Below are 7,145 nucleotides of genomic sequence, written 5' to 3' on the forward strand. Positions count from 1 at the left end.
GAAGCAAAAGCAACAAGCCCTAAACACAGGCAGCCTTCAGAAGCTGAGAAAGTTAAGGAGATGAATTCTCAATGGTGTGTACTCTGTTCAAACACCTAGATTTTAATTTTAGCCTGGTGAGACACACTACACACCTTCACAGCTGTAAGACAACTTAGATTTAAGGCAGCGTACTCATGCTGGTGAGCTGTATCTCCCCGGAACTAATGGAGTCTCTGCTGGGTGCCAGTTGACTGAATTTCACTGCATTATCTCACCTGAAAGCTAGAAATTACAATAGTACCTGACTGCTGTGAAAGCCAGACCATTATTTACATGGTATTTACATTTGTTTGCATATTTGCATATTCAATAGTTATTGAAAGTCACCTAGAGATGGATATGGAAGAACATGAACACGCATAGTTTCCATATAAATACTGTGCCACTTTACTTGAGGGACTTGGACGTCTGAAGATTTTCCAAGGTGTCCTGAACATAATTCTCTATATGTACTGAGGGATAGCTGAATACATGCCATACTCATGCATATATATATATATATATATATATATATATATAAAATTTCCAGGTATATGTATAAGATAATACTTTGAATTATACATATGTGTATATATATATGTGATATATATATATATATATATATATATATATAAAACGAGAGAGAGAAAGGTACATCAGATAAGGCACTAGAAAATATAAATTTTAGGTGGATCTCAGATGTGGTTTGATAAGAAGAGAGGAAGATGTGTGATTTTTAGGTAAGTACATGATTGACAAAGGCATCAGGAAATGTGAAAGTCTTTGGCCCAGTTGGGGGAAGAACAGTGTGACCGGAGATGACTAAATAGAGGGAGATCATGCAGGATAGAACCAGGGTTTTTGACCCCTGGATCATGTAGGAGTCTGTAGGCTCTGTGGTTAGAATCTGAATGTGTTGATTTGGGAAGCCTTTCTTGGGTTTTGGAGAGGGGAAATCATGTTCTAGTTCAAGTTACAAATACAATGGTTTGCAAAGGAAGCTAGAAGTTAAGTTGAATATAAGCTGGCCTGCATGGCTGTCTGACTGTTCCTGTCACCTATGGATTCTTCCACCCAGACCTTATCATATAAATGAGGTTGACCTTGGCACTGTGAATTCCCAAGCCTCGAACTTGTTGAGAGCCCTGTTGTAACCACCATGTCTCTTCTCAAGCCTTCTCTACATGTTCCAAAGATTTTCCATCTGGAAGTGTGTGTGTGTTAAAATGGTATGGAAATTGGAACTATGTCTTCCCCTCAAAGATGCTTGCCAATGGTGGTTAATTTGAGTGCCAACAAATTTGCACCTACAAAGAAAGAGGAACCTAAAACGAAGTTGTCTGTGTTTGTATCCAATCTCTTAGCTTTGTCAGTTGTCTTAGCTGTATCACTGTGTCTTCTGACTCTAGGATAGGAAGAGAATAACGCTTGATCATCAGCCCTTAGTTCAATGTAATTAAAACTGGATTTGAAATAAGAACTATGCTGTCTTACCTGCTTGTTTTGTTTCTTCAGTTGTATTTAAAGAGGGAAACGCATCCCCTAAAATTAACTAAAAGACTGTGGCTAAAATACTAGGTGATCATTCAGAAAGAAAGCTCATAGACTTTGGAATTTATTCAGCACCATTCCTCCAACCCAACATACTGACCCCACACTGTAGAGAATTTATTTAAGGGCATATAATCATCAAATATTAGTATTTGGTGCCCAATAAAATGCCATTTAAAACATTATTGGAAGAGCCATGTTCTTGTACTGTGTACAAAAGGGTCAGGAAGTGAACAACAAGCTTATTTCCCAGCCACCATTGCAAAAGAAGAAACTGTCAGCTAAGAGAACGCTTCCAGCTCTTCCTTTGGTTTTCAATCCTTCTAGAACTCTTAATCATGTATTGACCCCACTGTTTGATTCCACAAACTGTTTCCTAGGTTGTTGGATGAGTCACTGGGACAGCTCTGAATCTGACTGGGAAAGGTAAATACAACCTTCCCCAAGCTCCAGGGGGTGCTATATCCCAGGAAGAATCCACAGGAGGGGAGGTTGGTATTCCCACCTTCTGTTCAGACTCTATAATCACCCCGTGGGTGGGCCCAATCTTGCTTTCCCACTCACTGCTTCTGTGCCTCCTGAATCCACTAGGGTCTAACAGGCCTCCTCAGGCATGAGAATGTGTGAGATTCTGTGTGGATGTTGCGGGCAGAGAAATATGTTTGCTGACCAAAGCTTCCTCCAGATACACCAGCCACCAAGACTGCTGTGCTGCCCAGAACTGCCGGCATGTCAGCAGTGACAACTCAGGGCTTAAATGTGGGATAAATCAATCCCAATTCAGGTACTGTTCTAAACCTTTTTTTTACCCCTTTTCCTATTTTTATTTTGGGGAAGCAAGACACTTCTTCATTTCCTTTTATGAAATATGGAGTGTAGGAAAGGTCCCAATAACAAAAAGAAGCAAGTTGGTCCTTCTTCCTAAGTCCTTAGGCTTCAAACACACATTTAGAGGATTCCTGGGACTTAGAGAAATCGCTTTTGTTTCCATCTCTGCGTATTATTCACACTCTTTCCCACTGCCATGTTCACAGAGGTTAGTAATCCACCTCCTTTTTACAGGCTGCTGTATGTGCCTCAGATCCTGCTGGACTTCTCTTCCCAATGACTGAACCATGAGCAGAAATAAACCCTGTCCTCCCCAAGGTGGTCGTGGTGTTTATCACAGCCAGAGAGGACAAACTTAGATCGTATATTAATATTATTAGGCTGTATGGTTTTCTTTTGGCTTGGCTTTGAGTATTAATCTGAAATTGTAACAAAAATTCCATGTTGAAATAATTTGCATTCATCTTCTATTTGAAATGTGCCTCTTAAATGCAAATGAAACACTACATTGTAAGATCCTCTTTGAAGTTAAAAATCCGATGGGAAAATTAAACAGCAGAGCCCTTGCTTAGCTGGAGAGTAGCCCGTATTCCAGAACCAAAAAAATAAAATTAAACTATATATCTTTACTAATTTTCACTTTTAAAATTCCCTATTTATGAAGCACATCTGTTATATATTAAAAGGCCCACGGTGCTGTTCGTGCCTTTCTAGTTTTCACTCACGGTGTAACACGATGGGGATAGAGTGATGAGCTTCTGATTAATGAGTGGTAATAAAAACATCAGCAAAACGAATTTGTGAGGCTGGCAAGATGGCTTATCAAGGAAATGTTTGCTTGTGTGGCCTGACGACGTGAGTCCAATCCCAGAGTCCAAGTAAAAGTGGGAAGAGAGAACAGAGTCCAAAGAGTTGTCCTTTGCCCTCCCAGGCATGCTGTGGTCCATGGCATATACATACATACAATGATGATAATTTTTAAAATAAAAAAATTAAAATACAGTTTTTACTTGTTTGATTGAGGTGAGGATAGGCCAATAAAGGCACAGAATGGTAGAGTTCTGCATGACTCCAGGGGCCTCATCAAGAGCACAGGAATCGCCAGACCCATCAGACCAAGAAGCCAGTTGGTACAGTCTAATAAAACATCTGTATGAATCTCCAGATACGTGTTCGACTCCCCATTTGTGCAACCATTAGAATGTTTTAATAAGAGAACTAAGAAGAATCATACTGTCATATAGAAAGTCAGTTTTCAAAACATTGGATTTTGAGTAGATAGTAAAAATATGTGGAGCATAAATTCAACAAAAGTAGGTTACCATACAACCTGATTATATTTATAGTTGATACACACACACACACATACACACACACACATATATATGTATATATATGTATATATATGTATATATATATAGTTTTTACATAAAGCCAAATCCTTTAAAATTATGATGACTAATATTTTAAGATGAATAAGAACCACTTAATTGTGGAAGGAAGATATAATTCCAGGGGCTATAGTTCTCTTTTTCTCTTTTAAAACTGTTTTTATATTAATATTTGTTCTTCTCTGCAAGAACATCTAGAATCAAGAGACAGTAACAGGACTGGGGAGACAGTTCAGTAGGCACAGTACTTGTACAAGTATAAGAACCAGAGATCAGAAACCCAGCATCAGAGTAAAGGCCAGGTAGACGTAGGAGCCAGCCTACAATCCCAGTGCTGTGAGGTACCAGAGGGTCCTTGGAACAAGATGGCTAGATTAGCTGGATTGCTGCACGCTTCATTCACGTACAGAGTGATCAGTGAAGAAACTTGATTTCAATCTCTGGCCTCCACAAACATGTGCACACACTTGGACGGCTCCCACATGTACTTCACACATATGGATGCAAGTACATGTACATGCAATCACATTACACACACACACACACACACACACACACACACACACACACATACACACACACACACACACCAAAGGTAAATTAAAACAGGAGACAAGATAAACCATAAAAATGGAAAAACAGTTGTCCTCATTAGAACCACACAAAATTTCCCACTTTTCCTGTTTCTGCTTCTCTGTATTTTCTATGACAGATAAACATTATTTGTAGTTAAGAAAAACCAAAGAGAAATATAAACATTAAGAATATAGTTTTATCTCTTATTTTGGTGCAGAAAAGAGACTTAAAATCAGCACCAGGGTCACTTTATAACACGTACTGAGTATTTTGAGATGAAGAGAAAGGTGTGTACACTCTGGGCTTGGTAATTGAGGAAAAGTATAGAGTGTTCTAGAATCTTGGAGGGAAAGTTCTGGAAGCACTAAGTAGAATGATAAAATTTACAAGTTCAAAACATACTTAGTAACAGGTCGGAGCTGGACACTCGGAGGACCCTATCCTGGGAGAATGCATAGCTCTTAGTAGATGTTCTGTATTATATTTTCTTAAGGCTAGGGAGAGCATGTCTAGCTTGATGACAGAATGTTTGCCCAGCATGCACAAGACCCTGGATTTGATCCCTCGTTTTTCTATTCTTGGAAAACATTTACTTCATTACTGATTGTTGTGTATGTGTGTGTTTATGTATCTCTTTCACATGTGCATGTTGATCCACAGAGGCCAGAAGAGGGTGTCCGGTCCCTAAAGCTGGAGTTGTAGATAGTTATGAGATGACTTCTGGGATCCAGTTAAGAACAGTGAGCACTGAGCACTCCTTTTTTTTTTTTTTTTTTTGGTTCTTTTTTTTCGGAGCTGGGGACCGAACCCAGGGCCTTGCACTTCCTAGGCAAGCGCTCTACCACTGAGCTAAATCCCCAGCCCCAACAGTGAGCACTCTTAACCACTAGGCCATCTCTCCAGTCCCCTAGTCCTTTTGAATATTAGAAAAAGTTCCTAAAATATAATAATTTGAATGGATTAGTCCTCCACTCCATGAAAACCAAAGGCTTATGTAAATAGGATGAGTCCCATTGTGTGCATGGCTTAGTCACAGCCCAGTTGATTATCGGCCTAATAGTAACACAGAATCCAATTCACACTCCACAGGAAACAAGAAAACAACAGCCACAAATCTACAAACTGTACCTGGGAAGTAAAATTATATGAGCCTAAAACTTAGGTTTTAAGTTTGGGCTTCGGAATTAATAAATAAATAAATAACAAACAATCCTGGGTTGAGAAGTTTTTTGGGCTTTTTTTTTTTTTAAACTATGACAAAATTCATCACATAAAGTCTGGCAACAGATCCTTATATATCCTATACCGTTGCCATCTGTGTCATTTTATCCATACTGAGAGTGTTGTGCAATCTGCCAGAGTCTCATTTAATCCGGTACAGCTCAGCTGCAAGAAATAGTAAAACACGCACATATTCCCTTTAAATACAAATAGCTCTGGACTTTCAAACTATCAGCCCTAGCATGTAAGTCATCTTGTATAAACATGCTTTCCCCAGAGTAATCAGACACATCAGTGATTGGCCTTTCCACCCAGGCCTTCCGGAAATACTAGGATGGGGAGGGAAAGAGGGCTCAAGTACATTGACCCCATTTTGTGTTTATGTTAGAAATTTTCTTCTTCCTTTGCTTTCTCTTGAAAAGCTCTTCTGGTTTTTAGTTCTGGTTCCCACAGAGAGAAGTCAAGGTGAGGAGGTACCCAGGCTGTTCTCAGCATCCAAGCGGCTGTTTGGGGAGCTGGGGTCCTGAGGTCCCAGTGCCTGCCTGGGTCTAGGACGCTCCTTTTGTACTGAGCACAAAGCTATCTAAATCAAGTTTGCATTTACATATGGCCTGAATGGGCATGAAGAAACAAACAAAAACAAGGCAAAGCAAAGCAAAACAAACAAACAAAACCCTTACCTGTGGGGTCAGAGGTCAGAATCCGTCCTTCTGCTCAGTGACCAGACCAGTGGAGATGAGAGCCAGCACTGTGCAGGCAGGCTCTGTGCCACATTGGATTGCCTCAATGTTGTGGGCTTCTGTCAGCAGAGTTATAAATAAGGAATGTCCACTGGCCCAGCCCAGTAGATAAGAGCCCAAGCCTGGCTCCTGCAAGCCATTTTTGGTCTCTAAATGCAGAAAGTCTCGGGCCCCAGTTGGGAAGGGGCTGATGCCATGTCCCCATTTAGCCTGGCTGTCTCAAGGACACCCACTCCGGCCTCACATGTATTCCAGCAATATAAGAACAACTGGAAGAGGGAGGCTGCTTGGTCCAGACCCTGCCAGTGTGTAGACCAGGGCTATATGCCTCACTGGAGGCTGCAGGCAGCTGGCATAAGAGTGGAAGGCACCTCTCTGGGAATATATGAGCACTTCCAAGGGCTTAGAAGGGAAAGCCTGTGGTCTTGCACTCCCTGATGGAAAGACTTTGCTGACCTTCCTTCCCAGCTATGCAGACAAGGGGATTTGCCTAGGTGACCATTCTAGATGCTCTAACACCAGGCACATGTTTGACTGTGAACTGGAATTCATTTCAAGAAAGTCATGCCTTCTCTCTCATCCCTGTTCAAGAGTGACTAGTGAGTGACTCTGTGTGGGACGGAAATGGAGGGTTTACTAGAGTCTTTTAAAGAGCTATCTATGTACCAGAAGAAACAGAAGAGTACTCCTGAGCCTCCTTAAGTTTCCAATTTATGAGCAGATGGCCATGGCATCTCATGCCCCTGCCCCCACCTTGTCCCTAGGCTGTGTGCTTGGCACTAGCTAGCTACTGAGTTCCCTCAGTAGATTGGCTTGG

At 41.0% G+C, this 7,145-nt stretch overlaps 1 protein-coding gene across 1 annotated transcript in view; it reads right to left on the reverse strand.

The window, feature by feature from the left end:
• The window catches only part of Fhl2 (four and a half LIM domains 2), a 73,450-nt gene extending 67,071 nt beyond the window's left edge, over positions 1–6,379 (reverse strand). Inside the window, exon 1 of the mRNA NM_031677.2 lies at positions 6,269–6,379. The gene's annotated coding sequence lies outside the window, so the exon portion shown is untranslated. The remainder of the gene's footprint in view (positions 1–6,268) is intronic.
• Positions 6,380–7,145: the final 766 nt, after the last annotated feature.

The sequence above is a fragment of the Rattus norvegicus genome, chromosome 9 (assembly GCF_036323735.1).
Source record: "Rattus norvegicus strain BN/NHsdMcwi chromosome 9, GRCr8, whole genome shotgun sequence".
NCBI lineage: Eukaryota > Metazoa > Chordata > Mammalia > Rodentia > Muridae > Rattus > Rattus norvegicus.